The sequence below is a fragment of the Anastrepha ludens genome, chromosome 4 (genome assembly GCF_028408465.1).
Source record: "Anastrepha ludens isolate Willacy chromosome 4, idAnaLude1.1, whole genome shotgun sequence".
Classification (NCBI taxonomy): Eukaryota; Metazoa; Arthropoda; class Insecta; order Diptera; family Tephritidae; genus Anastrepha; species Anastrepha ludens.
In genome coordinates, this window is record NC_071500.1 from 64,653,100 (window position 1) to 64,671,910 (window position 18,811).

Consider the following 18,811-nt stretch of genomic DNA (forward strand, 5'->3'; position numbering starts at 1 on the left):
AAGGGCTTGAAACTCCACTTCAATGTAAAGTGGCAAGAGGAATAAAATCAAAAATTCCTAGCATAAATATTTTGTGCTTTTAAAAAATTCTGTAAAAAAATGTGTGGGCAGAAATACACACACTTGCATACAAGTGCATGCTAAAACGCGTACAGGAATTGAAATAATTTAAAGGTGAATATATGACGAAAAAAGAGTTAGCAATTTTATGGCATTGGGCCACAAATTTGGAAACAGCTTTGATAGAAATATACTTCTATGCTTTTTAACCACAGAGTACTAACGTTAGCCGATTCGACTTGCGCAGTATACAAGTTTATCGTAGCAGAGTTTTTCTCTCACTCTGTTGACCGCTTTTAAACATCGCGCAATCTCAATTACCGATGTTACCTTGTCGCATGCAGTAATATCACTGCTGAAAGTGTCGTTGTTTTGTATTAAGAACTTTTAGCCTTCTCTTTAGAAACATTTTGATCTGGAGTTAAAGGTGAGAATGGAAAAATTAGTTCAAAAAATGCTAAGCAGACGATTTTATAAAAAAAAAGCGAGGGATGGCCAAGTCGACAAGTGCGAAGTGCAGTAAAAGCAGATGTGGAGAGCACAAAGTTGAAGTCTTGAACAGTTTCTCTCAAAACGAAATATCTATTACATATATTATTTTTTCAGCACTTTTTTTTAAACTTATTCTGTTTTCTTTTTTTTATGAATTCTGTAATTGCGATTTTTTTATTTTTTACGTAAATTTTTTTACACCTGATCCCAAAAAATATTCTTTGCAAAAGTATTACATTTTTTAAAAATGAATAAACGAATAGTTTTAGAATAAATTAAAATATATTAAACTTTTGTTGATGATTATTGCCTAAGAACCGAAAAATCAGTGTCAAATACATTTAGTCGAATCGACTAAGAATAAGCATTTGGGCACAAAAATAGAATTAGTTCTCTAGGGTTATATGAGAATGAATCTTTACAAAAAGGAGAAATAATATATATGTATGTATATATATGTATATTTTTTTAATTCATGTGCGAAGCTCTGTATATTTAAATTTTGTTGTCTTAACGAGCTTTTATAATAGTTTAATATCTTCGAGGTAGCCATATACCTATGGTACCAAAGTGTTAAAAGAGATTTAGCCGTATCTGTCTGACCATCCGTCCAGCCGCCTGTACATGAAATTCGGTATACATTTAAGCTTATGAACGGTTAGTTCGACGGTACCAAGTCGAATAATAACTAGGTCTCTCTTCCAAAAATGCGATTTTATTACAACTTAGACCAATGATAGCATAAAGTGAGGAATATGATATCTAAAAATTATTGAAATTAATAATGTGAATGTCAATGAATATGTGTGCGAAGGGTGTTCAAAACATAAAGTGAATTTTCATTTTTCTCAAAACATATTTATTTATTCATCAATTTCTATTTTATCTCCTTCAAAGTAGCCGCTTTCAAATATAATACACTTGTGTCAGCGTTTTTTCCAATCCTCGTAGCAGTTCGGATATGCACTTTTTGGTATGTCATTGAGCTCTTTCAGCGATCCGATTTTTATCTCTTCAATCGTCGCAAAATGCCGTCCTCTCAAGGGTCTATTCAATCTTGGGAAAAGGAAAAAGTCGCAGAGGCCCAAATCTGTTGGCCAAATAATCGCTCAGAATCAAAGATAGATGAGCTGCATTGTCATGATGCAAAAGCCCTTAATATTTTTTCTACGATTCCGGGTGATTTTTTCGTATTGCTTCACGCAAACGGCGCATAACTTCGAGGTAATACTACTTATTTACCGTAGGGCCTTGTGGCAGGAACTCCTGATGCTCTACGTCAAGGTAAATGAGCTTGGCGTGCTTTTTTTGGTCTTGGCTTTCCTGGACTCTTCCATTGGGACGATTGGGCTTTAGTTTCGATGCCATAACCATATACTCATGATTCATAATTTTAAGCAAATTTGGATCTTCGTTGACGTTGTTTTTGGTCAAAATTCATGCCCACAATTTCTGAAAAGATTGCATGGCATGAGCCAACCGACATGCCGATATGCCGGCATTCTCAACAGCTTCTTTAATTCTAATTCGACGATTCTTCATAATAATTTTCTTCACTTTCTCAACATTTTCATCGATTGTTGATATGCTGGGGCATCCATAGCGTCGTCATTTACATACTATACATCACTCGACCTTCTGTGAAAAGCTTGCACCACTTGTAAACAGTTTTTTGACTTAGTACTCTCACCGTATGCCAATATTTCAAGTGTTTTTGAGCACTTAATTCCATTTTCGACACAAAATTTGATGCAACTTCTTTGATCCATTTTTTTCGCCTTGTCTTATTTATGACTCTCACAAACAAACTAAAAATGCTATATTGCTAAAACCGTAAACATATCTTCGAGCAGAGTATACCAACAAAAAAAATAATAATCGAAAGTCGAATGTTCGTAGCCCGCGAAATTTGAAAACTCCCGTAAAGTATATAAAACTGGTGTGCCAAACCAAACAATTTTGTTCAACGCATTGTAATATGTATCGTTCACTTAATATATCAGCAATGCGGCCGCCGTAGCCGAACTGATTGATGTGTGGCTACCATTCGGTGGTGTCCAGGCTCGAAACTCCGTTCATGAAATACCAAATGATAGAAAATGTTTTTTTTTTCTAATAGCGGTCGTCCCTCCGCGTGTATTTCTACCATGAAAAATCTCCTTATAAACAAAACACCTGCCGTTCGGGTGCGGCGTAGAACTGTCTATACCTCCAATTTGTGGGAAAACAAAAAGACGCGCAATACAAATAGGAGAGGGAGCTCCGCCAAACGCCCACAAAGGGTGTAAGCACCAATTATATATCTATATAAATAAGTAATATGTACCTACGTACTAAGAAAATTTATTGGAATCGTAGTAACTTTGAGATTCCGTATATTTCACTTCTCTTTATGACATTCTTATCATATCTCAAAGAAGTATAGACAATTCTGCATAGTAAGATGGTACCTGAATTATGAAATCTTATCTTCAACAGTCGTAGTTAACTTTGGTAATACTGGACTATGTGAGTCCATTTCTAGGCATGCTAGTTCAGCCTAGCATCATCGGAGATTCTACAGTTCGGTGACAATTTTTAACATAATTCAATAATTAAATCAAGAAAAATAGAAAAGTAGCACAATTAAGAACCTTAAAGTACAATAGTAACTTATTGGTTCCAATTTGATGGCGATAACTGTAGCCTCTTTTTTGCTGTTGAGTTTCCTCCGCTTATTTTTTACGCTTCATATTAATTTCTTCACTTGAAATTCATAACAATCGCTGCCGCTTGCCACTTCTGTTGCATGCCATAAGAGCAACCCGCTAATTTGGCTAATTCAGTGCTGAGCTGAAAATAAATAGCAACGCTACGAGTATTTATGCCGCCGCAAAAAATTCATTCTTCAACACCAAATTCGCAACAGATAACAATGTTTGATTTTTTTCCTGCCATTTCGTATCGGGTGCTGCCGGTAGTTCGCTTAGCACGCGGCTGGCAGACGTTTCAGCCAACACTGCTAATGATGGCTTAAGCGTTCAATGCACTTATTTTTTGTCTTGCATATGCACACGGCGCATTCCATTTTGAAAATTGTTTTTGGCCGATCAAGTTTTGGGGTACGCAATCAACCTCATTTCATTATATGCGCAACATTTTTTTAACAACTTTTGTTTGTTTGTAACTACACAAATTGACCGTTTTTGTTTACATACATTTTTATATCTGTATACATTTTGCTGCAATTTTTATTAGCCTTTCTACATTAAGTATGAGTCTCTCTTCATCTTTGGGGCAGTGTGTACGCGTATGACTTCGTGCCTGATTATCAATCGAAAAACCAGTCGTTTTCCTGAATAACTATTTGCACATTATAACGGTGAAAACACTTTGTTTTTAGTTCCGCCCAAATAGCTTCAATAATACAACAATTTTTACTTTGTTGAACTGTTGGTGTTAAATTAATTATTCAAATATTTATCGGTAATCAAACATAATTAAATTTTGCTCCACCACATAGCAATTACAATGGGGAATTTAATCAAATATAAATATAATTTCATGACAGAAATACACTCGGAGGCTTGTCATTGCCTACCGACAACGGTCGTTGTTAGATAAAACCATTGCTATCAGTTTGTGTTTCGTGGCCACAGCGAGTTTAGAGCTCGGGAACTGCCGATTGGCAGTCACGCACCAACCGTTCAACTATGGCGGTCGCTCTCTTCCTAATCAAATCACAAACCATTGGTGCTATGTTGGGTGAAATCAAGTGATGAAAATTGTTTTACAACGATACCAGCTTTTTCGTGTACAAAATTTAATCTAGGTACAGAAATTTGCGATCCGCACTCCTATGCCATTCAAGTTGAAGTAACTGAGAGTCAATCATTAAACGTAACTAAAAGAAATGTTTACTACTCTAATCCATATGTTAGGACTAAATGATGTCTCTTTCTACTTCAGAATAATAACAGTGAACAGTGACGTAGGTACACCCACTATTTGATTGATGAAAGGAGGTACACTCCTTCGACACAACACTTATTCGCTTTTCTTAAAAAAGACAGAACTAACAGCGCAGTTGTTTAGGCCGATAATGTCAATATCATCGACATACGCTAACAATTGTACGTCCTGTAATAAATGGTATCTGAGCGATTAAATTCGCCGACTCGCACAATCTAATAAAGACTGTAAACGCCAATTATATGATAATCTTTCCAAAAACTTGGAAGTAGTCTTTAACAGTTAATTTGCTTTCGTCAACCATATTAACTTTATTATTTCGAAGTTGTATGCAGTGTCGGGTTTTATTCATCGAAACATTTCTGAATTTTAAGATCCATGTATTTCAAAGTTACTTTTCACGATCCATGTGAAATCTAGGTTAAGCTATGCCTCATATATCTAGAGACCGTATAATGCTTGTAATACACTTATACTATAAGGTTGTCAAAAAAGTATTGCGGTATTTTTATTGAATTTTCAATTGTTCATAAAATTGGTTATAATAATGCGATTTAAGGGGGAAGTCTACTGTGAATTTTTCAAAAAATCGATTTTTTTTTTATTAGCTTAAAAAATACTTTGAACCCTCTTAAATAAGGTACAATATGTGTTACAGCTGGCTAAATTTTTCTTCGTTGAAATTTCGACCTTTTCCCGAAGCGCTCCAAAGCGCGTACCTGCTATACTGAAACTTTAAACGCATTTTTCTCGAAACTAAGTTTTTGTATACGGTGTACACGATATCTCGAGTTCTGATAAATGAATCAGCTTAAAAATTTAATTATATATTCTCTGTAATAGTGTCTCTCGTCTGACATAGGATTTTTTTGATATCGTTATTTGTTAAATTGTTATAAACAATAGTAACATCAATTTTAGGCAAAAAAAAAAAGAAATAAATTTCAAGAATTTTTTTTTCAACGTCAAAATTTTTTATCGACATAATCCTACGTCAGACGAGAGTCAATACTATGTATATGATAACAATATTTTGTTTTTTTGTTTTAGATCACCGAAACGTAAGATTTCATGTACACCGTTTAGGCACCTAAGAAAAGCGGACCTGCGCTTGCAGAAGTGCCACAGCGGCCATTTTGAATATTTTGACTTAAAATTTTTTTTTCAAAAACTTAAATATATAATAAAGATAAGAGTTTAAATAGATTTTATGTACGAGCAATATTTTGTTAGAAATAAAATCCGGAAAATAAGCCTGTTTTTTCCCTTGTCACAGTAGACTTCCCCCTTAAGTCAAATATACGCCGTTAAGTTCGATGGCGACTTCCCAACGAGATGCCAACTTCATAATGCCCCTCTTATAGAAGCTCGCTTCCCTATTGTCAAAAAACTCGGAGAGCCAATTTTCACAGGACTCTCTTGTGGACAACTTCCGGCTACCAAGCTCATTCGCCATGGACAGAAATAGGTGGTAATCACTTGGTGCGAGATCCGGACTATACGGTGGATGCAAAAGAACCTCTCATCCGAGCTCCCGGAGCTACTGGCGCGTCACCAAAGATGTGTGTGGCCTGGCGTTGTCCTGATGGAAGACAATTCGGCCTCTGTTGATCAAAGATGGCCTCTTCTGCATGAGTGCTGCATTCAAGCGGTCCAGTTGTTGGCAGTACAGGTCCGAATTGAGCGTTTGGCCATAGGGGAGCAGCTAATAGTGGATGATTCCCTGCCAATCTCACCAAACACACAGAAGAACCTTCCTGGCCGCCAATCCAGGCTTGGACACCGTCTGGGCAGCTTCACCGCTTTTCGACCACAACCTTATATTATATATTAAAAGTACAAAAAATATTCAATGATTTTTATCCGATCTGCTCTTCGCTCGTAACACTTTAACAACTGGATGCTAATAAATTTAAAATCGCGTGAGAAAAGGAGAGAATTATTAGTATTTTCCCATTATATTAGATTTGGTTTTTAATCACGGTCAAGAGAATACAGAAGGTGGCAAAATCGGCTCTCAGTGAATTGCCGAATCAGCCATTAAGATGACATACTAATTGTTGTATTATTTTTCATTTTATTTTTATTAAGAAACGAGTTTATCAAGCTCGCTTGGCATACACAATACCCTTTTTCCAAGGTAGCCCAGTATTGAAAATGAGTAGAACCAGTCGATAGCCGTGCCTATCCTACCATACAAAGCTAATTTTCAAAACAGAAAGCTCGTTATATTTCTGTTACAAATGAAGCTAAATTATTTCAATTTGGCAAAAGTGACAAACGCAACATAATACTATGAATACAATGCAGTAGAATTTAAAAAAAATTGGCGGTACCGGGCGGTTGTGGGTAAATTCGTTTATCTTGATAACGATTTAGTGTAACGAATCACACTCGCCCAAACTTTGAAATTTCGTACACTTGCTCTCCTCTCATTTTAGTTCGACATAAACATTTGAGATTGAAAACAACGGGAACTTTTTTATGGATCACGGCTAAATTTCAGATCATTGGTTGTTACGAGCAAAAACTCGCATCGTCTATGCGTTTTGTTTGATTCCGGGACGGAATTTAGGCCTTCCTTAATTGATTTTCTTATTATGTGAACTTTAAGAACTACTTTCAGCTAATGGTTTTTCCTAGAACAAGTTGAAATAAAAGTGATAGTAAGTTTGCATTGTCCTAAAACTGCTATTTTCCACTTAAGCTATTCTTTCATATGACCACCAATTAACCCACACAAGCATAATGAACATCGTCGAATACCATATACGGTAGGGAAATGGAACAGATACTCTGCTACTCCTAATTTGCATTTCAAAGCCACTAAAAACTAGTGAATATTAAACTAAATCATTTAATTAAACAAAAAATGCACAAATATTAGATTCAGACCAACATCATATGTACATACATTTGGACGAGTACAAAAACATTAGCAACTATTTTGTAATGAAATACATGATTTGTTACATGTAAATGAGTAGATTCAAATTCCAACTAATTTAATATGCTGAACAAATTAACTTGCGAGAATTTACGCCAATTAATTTAATTTATTCGATTAGTATCAGAATGTCCGAAAATTAAAAATTTAACGCATGACAACGTAAATTTTATAAACATTCAGCCTAATTTGGTATTATTGCAGTTCATAATTAAGTGAAAATAATATGGAATCATAAAATTTTTAATTTACCATGGCAGAACAACAACAAATTAATATTATAATTTACAAATGCAAGGACGCCACTCACAGTGCGATTGTGCGTAAATAACATGTTTAGTTTGGTTTTGCTTAGGATAGGCGACCTACCAACAAGTTCCTTCAACTTGATTTCGCTTTTTTTTACGCGCATCCGGTTCATGCTGATGGCTTGAAGCTTGCGAATAATTCATTAATTTTTTATATATATGATATCCGGCATATGCCCGCCGCGGCTACGAGTTACATAGTCCAATCGATCAGTTCAACTTTTGACTTCATTTTCCAATAAAACTGAATAATAAATATAAAGGAGCCCAAATAGCAAACGATGGTAATTGAGATTCAATTTTTGCAAGACCTCTATTTTATAGGCACGTAAGTTAAGATACTGCCATGGAAAAGCTCCTTATAAAAATATCTGCCGTTCGGAGTCGGCTTGAAACTGTAGGTCCCTCCATTTGGGTAACAACATCAAGACCCAAAAAGGATCCAATATATCCATATATATATACGTAAACTTTTCCACGCAGTCGAAAGACAAAGCCTAACAAGTTAAGAACGACGACGAATCGATGTTTCGGCAACTTCCTCAACACTCTCGCTCTATGAATTTCGTGATCAAATTTATTATTATTATTTTTTTTTCCACAATTTGGAAACTTTGTTCTGGCGTTAAAGGATTCATGACAAACTGAACAGAAATGTCAACACAGTTTGCTATTCGCAGCTATAGTTCTCATGCAGCTAAAAAACACTCGATATATATAACTATCTCTAATAACTTTCAATATCTTATTAGGCACCCTCGCATTGTCGATGAAAAAATGCGAAGGTGCTATCAATAGGGTGTAAACAGTCATCGAAAACAGAAGATTTGAATGATAATTTTATAATTTGCTTTCTTTTTTCGTTGGGAGAGTTAAAAACAGTTTAAAGAAAATTATAAATTTTGGTGATTCATTACTAGTGTGTAGCACAAAAAGTATCATATATGGCGCGCAGGCTATTACTCTGAAAAATATGATGGTCTCTCAATTCGCAGCTGTTGCGCTTTGTGCATTAGAAGGTTAAGTATAGGGTCCGGCAATCGAAGTGTAACCAACTTCACACTGTTCGCGGATCAGCTGTCTATTAGTTGGCTAAATGACAGTCCAGAGTATTGTTTATAAGCGCGCTGAGGCATTTTGCTGAGAGTAAACACAAAAGAAAATCAGTAATGGATTTCAAACGTAATTGTGTCATTGTATTATATTTGGCTGGAAAATCACAACCAGCGATTGTTCGAGAGCTTGAGCAATAATGAGTAAATAAAGCTTTTGTTTATCGCACCATTACTCATTACAAAGATACTGGTAGCATCGCGAAACGTCATGGAGGTCGCTGTAACCGCAGATGGGTGCTCTCCAATCGTTTTCATTGAGCCCGGCGTCAAGGTAAAAGCAAAATATTATTGGCATAGTATTCTGGAGGTTGCTTTGAAGGCGTGGGCAGACAAACATTTCGGTAGTAGACCATGGACGTTTCAACAGGACTCAGCACCTTCTCACAAGGCTCGAGTAAACCAAGAATGGCTAAAAAAGAACGTTCTGAACTTCATAACGTCCACACAATGGCTCTTATATTCACCAGACGCGAATCCGATACATTACTCTCTTTGGGCTATTTGGGAGAGCAAGGTCCGAACTAAAAGATTCACTAGTCTCCAGGCACTGAAAAACAAACCATTATTCGCGAGTGGCCTAAAATGCCTGCAATTCACATTTGGGAGCTTGCGATTCAAATCGAGCAAAAGTAAATTGATTCTTAATTTTGCATTAGTTTCACACATTTTCCTTGAATTGAATAAAAGTAATTTTCAAAACTAAATTTTTGGAACTCGAGTGTCGGACCCTGTAGTGTCTATGGACTTTTTACAAAGCAACTTAAGTCGATTTAATTCTTTCTACCTGAGAAGCATTAAATTGCTGGATTTCGTAGCAACTGAAAGTTTGTACAATACAATCCTAATCTAAGGGGACGATGCACAGGGTGATTCAAGAGTAATGCAGGTCTTTGACAGCAATTATTTGTGCCATGTTCATTTTTTTACCCCTTCAGAGAATTGATACTACAGACTTTGGAAAAATTAGTAATGGGTCAATACTCAGTTCAACAACGTGGAAAAGTGGCCGTAGTCATCGGACCGCCATCGGAATGACGTCTTTGAAATGACTCATAACCCTATTGCGAACAAAGTTCCCAGGCCACATCATGTCACGGAGCAACGAGGTCAAATGGGTGCCGAGATTTTACGATATGGCACCATCGGGTTTCGTTAACTGCGGCTACGGTACAAAACCCGAACTACGTGAAGAAGTCATGGAAAATATTTATATGCACATTTTGTATTGCCAGAGGTTATTGTTTCATACATAAATGCAATGGAATAAAAAAGGATAATTTATACCAATTTGGTTGTATTTCCTTTATAAAGGAAAGTTTGCAGTCTTAGTGCGTCACTCTGTAGCTCATCTTCATCGATTGTCCTACCACGTTTTAACTTTAAACCCATCGACGCATCATTGGAAGTGACGTAACAAATTCCTTAATAATTTTCATCATTTTGTTACGAATTTCTCTAGCCGATAAACCTTTCAAACCAAAGAATTTTATCGGAGCACGATATTCGGTTATTGCAAAAATACACTGGCACGTCTACTTCAAATGGCCTGCAGGCAAATAATGAATTAACAGATCGAAAGCAAATTTCGTTCCATTGCAAGCTACAGTCAGTAGTTTCCTCAAAAGCAGTCAGATTAAAGATATTCTGTGAACCCACAAACGAATTGGAATTTTGGGAAAGTCAATTTACTGTAGTTTATTTTGGATTATTTTTGCAATAATACTCGCATACGCATCAGCGAACCGAGATTGCTCAGTACATTGTGGTCAAATAATTTCTGTGATTTGAATGCAACTTACAAAATAATTGAAATGATTAATTAATTTTGCGGCTACTGGTGAATTTCATTACGTGCATAGCAACGTGGAATTCACTCGTGATTTATAGTAATTTTCGCTTCAGGTTGAATGTTTCCTGGAAAATTTATTTTATTATGATTTGTGATTATTTCATAAAATATGAAGCTAAAAGTGCAAACAACAACAGAAAACACGATTTCATTCATTTAATGAAGTTTATTGAATATCACACATTTACTCGTAAATAAGGAGTTGTTGCTATTTGTTTGTTTGGGTAAATATAGTAATTACAAATGTTTACTTCACATTTACGGAAAATAACGACATGTACGGTACACATATAGTGATTCAAAAAGTTTAAGGATAAACTTTAAAATAGCATTCCAGAACTGTGAATTAATTAATTTTCTTAAAAAGCTAATTTTCCATTTACTTGGAGTTATTCTATTTATTTCCATATATAAATTATATTTACATTCAACATGTTTACACTGGAAATTAAATATAAACAATGCCAAATACCAATTCGCGTCCAAACGAATAATCGTACAAATTTGTATATTCTAAATATCTGTATTACACAAAGCTTCCTGATCAGTATTTACCATAGTGGCTGATTCTGTGGCGCTTCTCACTGCACTTAAACGTCCTGATATAGATTCTACCCAGTTTGTAATACACTAAGCGAAATACTATGGGGCATTACGGGGCATTTTTGGGGGGCATTCCTATTCAATAGCCATTTTAAGGTGCAATGGGCTAATAATTGCTTCCGCCTTTATTAACTTGCTTGCTATGTATGTATATTTCCGAAACTCTCCATTGGATTTAGGTCTGGACTAACTGCGCGCTACTTTAGCAAAGGAATATTTTTCGACGCGAAAAACTCCTTCGTGCGCTTAGCGCTTTAGATTGGAGCATTGCCTTTTAATAGGTGCAGGACTCTTTCGCTAAATTCAATGAAAAAGTATCTAAAGCAAAATAAATACAATAAGGTCTCTTTTTATGCGGTTTTGAAGTTGAGCGGTTTTTATTTTATCCAAAAATTATCCATATAGGCTTGTTTAGGAAGCCCGCATATAGACAGTCTCAAACAATCGTGGAGCTTACACCATTTGTCCCACTGACATATTACGTTTATAGATATAAAAGAAAGCTAGATATACCTTAACTCTTTACATCCAGTTGCCAGTGATTTATTTTTAGAGTGAGATTTTGCAATGCGCGGATTCCACTTGCACATGATAAAGGGTTTTCCAATAACACGTGTTATTGGTGAATGGATTGCGCTATCGAGAGATGACTAACAATTTTTTATGGCCGGAATTGGATGGTATTGATCTGGACAACGTTTATTTTCAACAAGACGGAGCTACATGCCACACAATCAACGAAGCCATTGATCTTTTACGGGAAAAGTTTTCGGACAGTGTTATCTCTCGAAGAGGTGATCACAATTGGCAACCGAGATCTTTTGATTTAACATCTTGTGACTTTTTTCTTTGGAGCCACGTGAAAGAGAAGGTGTACGCCAACAGCCCAGGGTCGATTCAAGACCTCGAAAATGGAATTCAGAATTCGTGAGGCTGTCGAGGACATAGGGCAGCCACTTTGCAATTCGGTTATGGAAAATTGCATGAAAAGGATATTGTCCTGTAAGCGTGGTCGTAGTGGTCATTTGCCTGATGTTATTTTCCACTATTAATGGCACACCTTCCTCTTTATAATGAAATAAACGCCCGATCATTTATATTAAAAAATAGCATTTTTCTTTGAATATCAAAATAACACCTCTTATTGGAAACCCCTTTAGCTGCATAATCGAGACGGTTTTAAATTTCTTAAAAAATTTATCGGAACTCCAATATTCAATATTTTCAATTGGTGTGTAAAAATTTGAATGAAAATATTGTTGATTTCTCATGTTCTATAGCGGAATCTATGTACCGAAATATACATACGTCACTTCATCTTCAAATGCCTTTTTTTTCTAATTTTTAATATACGAATATCTAGGTCGATCGCAGTCATGAGTTCCTCTTTTCCACTAGTTTTCTTCATATTAAAATATGAAAATATTAATTTGGAAATTAGTAATTTTAAAAAGTAAAAAATTTCTTATTTTCTTAAAAATAGGTGACATTACCAGGTAAAATTTTTGTTATTAAAGCTTGTTTAAGAACCTGTCATTTGATATAAACTCATAGGCTTTCCAGCAATAAAAATGTTTTCCATTTTCTATTTATTAATTATTACTATTATTTATTTTATTAATAATTATAATCGTTAGAAAAAAACTCTTATTTACATACATATGACGGGTGTGTTCAAAAAGTATGTTGACTTTTCAAATTTCGCGTGTAACATACATTCAGTTTTAGATTTTTTTTTTGTTGTACTTAATGTGTATTATTTAAAATTTTTCGATTTCCAGATTTTTGACATCTCGCGTTTACAATCCTGAAATATCGGGGCTAGTCCCGTCATGTAGATATTCACTATTTTCCCACCATATAATAAATAATAAATAACTGGGTTTTAAATAAACTTTTCCAATGAAAGTGAAAATTATTTTATTTACAACAAAAAAAGGGCACTAATTATATTTATACGTATTTAAAGTAAATTAAAGTATGGTATGTCGAAAAAATATACATGAACGAAAACTGAATAAAGAAACAAATGTACATATTTTATGGTTGAAATCTCATATGTTTTTTTAATTTGTACTCGTGTAATTTAAGCGAAATAAGCCGAAAGTAAAAGGCTACAATGCAAATTCATTTATATTAAAATAAAAACTGAACTAAGTCAAGAAAAAAGCTTTTAAATCGATATTTGCTCGAAATTTAACGTCAACGTTCTGCCATAAAAAGGATCTTCCTACCTCCATTTAATACGCTTCAATATTTTGACGTAATAAAATTTTTTCTTAACCTTCACCAGTCGCTTGTACACATCAATTAATTTCAGGTTGCTGCGCTTTAATTATATTAAATTAAAGTGATTTTACTTAAATTTAAGCCTTAGTATAAATATCAAAGAATACATCAACTACCTTAAAATATGTCGACCCAGGAGTCGAACAATCTTTGGAGAAAACTGAAATTTGTTCATTGACACAAAAGCGTAAACTGTAATATTCGAGGTTAGTTGAGAAAATTGTCCGTTTGTAATTTTAATGATATTTTGTTAAGTAATATTAAATACGGTAACTCATCTATTTTATTTATTTATTTATTCAGTAATGTCTAACAAAATTCAGATTGAAAAAAGTGTAGTAAAATTAAATTGCCAATTATTTTTGAACCCTATCAGCTTGCTCGGACATGTGTATTACTGTTCTTGATACGGATATAGAAAATTGAGTCTGGTTATATAATTCGGCATATAGTACCTTAAATTCAACCGTACTTTATACGCGGTTTTTACTTATTTTCTGTTACACCTTGACTTAGTGACACAAATTTTTAGTTCAGCCAATTGCAAAATACTTCGCGAATGCCTGTGAAGTGTGCAGATGGAGTTGATAGTATCATAGTTGGGTATCAAACATGCCATTTGTTACTGTTTCTGCATTTTTGGTATTGATTTTTAAATTTGCCAGCAACTTACAAGCCCAGCGCACAAACACTGCTAGAAGTTTGCTCCGTTACCCACAGAAATTAGAGTAGTGAGATTCTCAAAACAGCCTCATATTGTTTACCAGAAACTGAAGTGCGAGGCAGGCTTTTGTATATAAATATTCCCTGCTTTGAATTTTTTAAAATTTGTGTACTTGTATGGCTTCAGATAACAGATTCTGACGCAGAGAAACGGTAGCACAATCACTCATTACAATGCAAAGACTATTGTGAAGTCCATATGCCCATTTCAAGATTTGGGGATTCCATCTTTCCAAACTTCTTGATGCTACCTAACCTGCGTATAAAAGCAGATTTCCTTAGTGACGAAGTTACCAAAATCTACCTCGTAATAAGCACTTTTAGCCTGATGATCAACAAGAAATATTGCAAAACCTAAGTTTATTTCAACCCACAAAAATATTCCAGTGAGGGCTATCGAATGTCATAGTTAATTATTTAATAAATATAATATCGGACTGAGAAATGTTCAAGTTTCAAAATTTTATGTTTTAAAAAAAGAGGTGCAGTTAGATGAATTCTAAAAAAATTATATTAAAAGAAAAAAATTTCGAATTATATAATATAAACTTTAAGAGCTGCAGCTAAACGAATTCTAACTGGCCTGTAATTGTGAGACAGAGCAGAGCAACCTATTTTGTATACAAATATTTACAAAAGTATGTTATTTTAAAATTTCAAATACTTACTTTTTATATTTGGTTATTACCATGCACTATACATAGTAAATATTACCTTTTCGTAAATAGAACTTAGTGTGCGTCGGCGTCAACCACCATCGCACATACCGGTATTTTGATAATCTAGGCGGCCAAAAGTCAATTTTGTAAAATGCATTAATTGATTTTAATAATGAATAAAATAGAAAGATAACACAATAGAGTATTCACTCCACCCCCTCTCGCGCTTTTTCGTCGCGTGCGCTACCGCCGTATTGGCAGTCAAAAGTTCATTGCTTATCATATTACACATATCTCGCTCGGCGTTCGGCAAGCAACAAATCTTCAAAAAAGTAAAGTTAACTTATTTAATGTTATATCTCTCGTTTTAATGATGGAAATTGAAGCTTCAGGTATGTTTTTTCCAAATTTAATAAATATTTTATAGATTTTGTTCATTAATAACGTAATTTATTGAATTCCGTACAAGGAGAAATAGTGCATTTTTACACATATTTTTTTATTCGTTAAGCTGAAAGTTATACTTCCAAGTCCGTCCAAGCTTGAATTTTTTTTTCAGATTGTGTACATATGCTTTGAGATGTAGAATAAAGTAGAATTAGCCACAGAAAAAAGCAGCTTAATTAATTGTGGAGTTTCAAAAGTTTCATGGAAGAGTTTTTTTTAAAAGCGTTTCTATACTTGTTATTTTTTGGTTTGTTTAAGGTTCTCAAAGCACTTCAGGGGTTCGAATTGTGACTCGAAAATACCTATTCGACCGCATGCAAGCTCAGAATTTACCAAATTTGGACAAAAAATTAAACTCTTTACAACAGGAGCTTTTGTCAAGTGAAAAATACTCTGACGAACAGATATCAGCTCTTAAGCACAATTTTTCACATTTTAAATCACAAATCAAGAAAAAGTGGCTACAAGTACATAAAAAGGAAGATGTTTTCCTATCAAAGTACAAGTCTTGGTTGGAAAGAGGTTTTGAATTAACTGTTGCAGTAATACCGAAACGATGTGGCCGTCCTCAGAAACACTTCAGTGACTCAGGTGAAAGATCTAAAAGACGCAAAACTGCAGAATTCAGATCTACAGTAAAGGGCAAAAACTTGATTATGCATGCTGTTTCAGTAAAGTTAATCAAAAGTGGAATGAGAGATGCTTCTAAAGTATTAAAAGACATTCAAAACTCTCCGATACGTGCGACCAAATACAAAAAAGGCATTTTCCAACAACAGGAACAAAGAAATCCACTCTCTATCACCAATGCAAGCATTGAAAATGATGATTGATGCTGATCTAACAAGTCCTCAGTACGAAGTTATAAGGAACACTTGTACAAAAATTTTTCCCTGCTACACACTTATTCAAAAAGCAAAAAATGAATTGTATCCGCCTACTGAAAATTAAAATCATATTTACCGGAAACGTTAAGTTTACTCATTCCGGCCCAATCTAGCGAATCTGATTCATCAGATAATGAAAATTTGTAATTTTTTCTTTTAATTTGTTTCATTTTTTAGTTCTTATTGACTTAAGATTATTGATTGAATTAAATATTTTTGTTTGGTTCAAATAATGTATTTTATTTGACACCTTCTGTGAAACTTGGCATTTGATAATAAATAATTAGAACATTAATAATGATGTCTATTTTATATAATTTAACCTATAAATACCCAAAAAAAATTCATTTTCTATTTATTCTAGTACAAAATGTTGTATCTTTAAAGACACCACGGTTATTTAAGGGTTAATAATATAATAGTTCAATAAAAAAAGTCCATTGTATAAATGATGGTGAATAAAAGTATTTAAGACTATAAAAAACGTTAAAATAGTTTTGGCCGCCTAGATTGTCAAAATACCGGTATGTGCATCGGGTCATTATATTGTGGATAGCAAAATATGAGCTAGGAGTTTATCGCCATCTATTTATTATAATACGTGCGTTCTGTGACAGTCCCTGAAGCGAACGAAAAGTAAAAGTCATAAATGCATTGCAAACAGTGAAAAAATGCACGCCAACCATTTTGACTTGTATAATCAAATTGCAGGTAAAGAACTAAAAAAAAATGTCTATTGTTTTATTGTTGCGTGTTGTTCTTTGCACATTTTTCAGTTTTATTTTATGACCAGCGACGCAGCAATATTAAGTCACTTGAAAAGAGCTGCCAAAAACTAAATTTGTCTGAAAGCACTTATTCATGTTCATACAGGGTAGCATTTCTTGCTTCATCTCGTTATTGGTGATACTCGTGTTCTGTCAAAACCCTTTTTGTTATCATTCTTCTCAATGTTGCCGGTGATTGTTGACTAAAAACTAAACAATTACAAGGTATGTGAACACGGCGGGCAACACAAAACGAGAACTCAAAAAGTCTCCTTATATGAACACCGTCTAATGAAACTATTCGAAAGAGAGTTGGCAGCATTAAAAATAGTTAGTTATACCAGTTTTATGAAGTATAACCATCTTCGCTAGTAGCGAAAATTTCTCAATAACTTCTTTGTTGCTTTCACACGCAAAATTTCGTCACGCAAGCAGATCCAAAACATAACGAGCAGAGAAGTGTGAATAACGAGGATGTTGATCAAGGGTATGTGTTGCGTTTTTTTTGTAATTTCATCAATTTATTGAAATCGTAATCATTTTATTTGAGAACACTCTAACAATAATGCAATTTTTTATCTTTTATAGTACAAAGATTCGGGGACATGAGAAGTAAGTAAACTATTTCCTGAATACAAGCACCGTCTGGAATTCAAGAGATTTGATTCTATACGCGGAAGGTCCGTATATGAAAACCCCACCTATAAGCATTACCGGTGCATCTAACAGAAGGAAACGAGCGACTTTTTCCATGAAATAAAATAAATTTTCATTTAAAACAAGAACGTTTTGATATTTCATTATTTTAAAGCAAATATAGATGAATTAATTAATAAACAGTTTACTGAATTTTGGTTCATTCAATAGGTTCTACACATCAATCCAATCAATAGAACAGCTTCTTCAATATATGAAAAAATAACCTATCTCGAAATTCTAATTTGGTTTCAGACAGAAACATTCATGCGAAACTGTAGTAGACTACCTAACATTAAACGAGTGGAAAAGTTTTGAAAGACAAACTAAAATTAAGACTGTATTTTTAGACTTTAAGAGAGCTTTCGAAACGGTAGAAAGAGCAATACTGTCAGGGAAACTAAAAATATATGGAGAGAAAATGAATTAAAATGGTTCAATTCCTATCTAACCAAAAGGACTCAAAGCAACAAAGTAAATGAACGCGTCTCTAGTTTTGGAAAAGTAGATATAAGAGTCCCCCAAGGGTCCGCCCCAGGTGCTCTACTAATTATTATTTACAAGAATGAAATTGAAGCATTGTCAAATAGTAATTTACGCAGACGACACCCTAATATATGCAGAAGGAAAAAACGAAACCAAATGCGAAAGCAAACTAATGAATGATATTCAACGAGTAAATCTGTGGCTCAAAGGTAATAAACAAAAATTAAACGAAAAGAAAACAAAATTGGTGGAAATAAATTTGAACAGTCAAATTGAATTAAAATTAAATGATGTTGTTATTGAGAAGAGTAAAGGTAAAATAGAGTATAAAGTTAAGATAGATGGATAAATTTGATTTGAGGTTTGTACTCCGAGCACTCATGGTCTTTTGGGCCCTCTACTCATCGTATTACTACATCCAAACTCAGTTCTCTTATTCAACTTAATATAGAACTTTGTTAGTTGCAATTGTCCGAGATGCCTCCGCGCTATTGCTCTGCATTCAAGGATAAGATATAGTGGAGTATGCGGA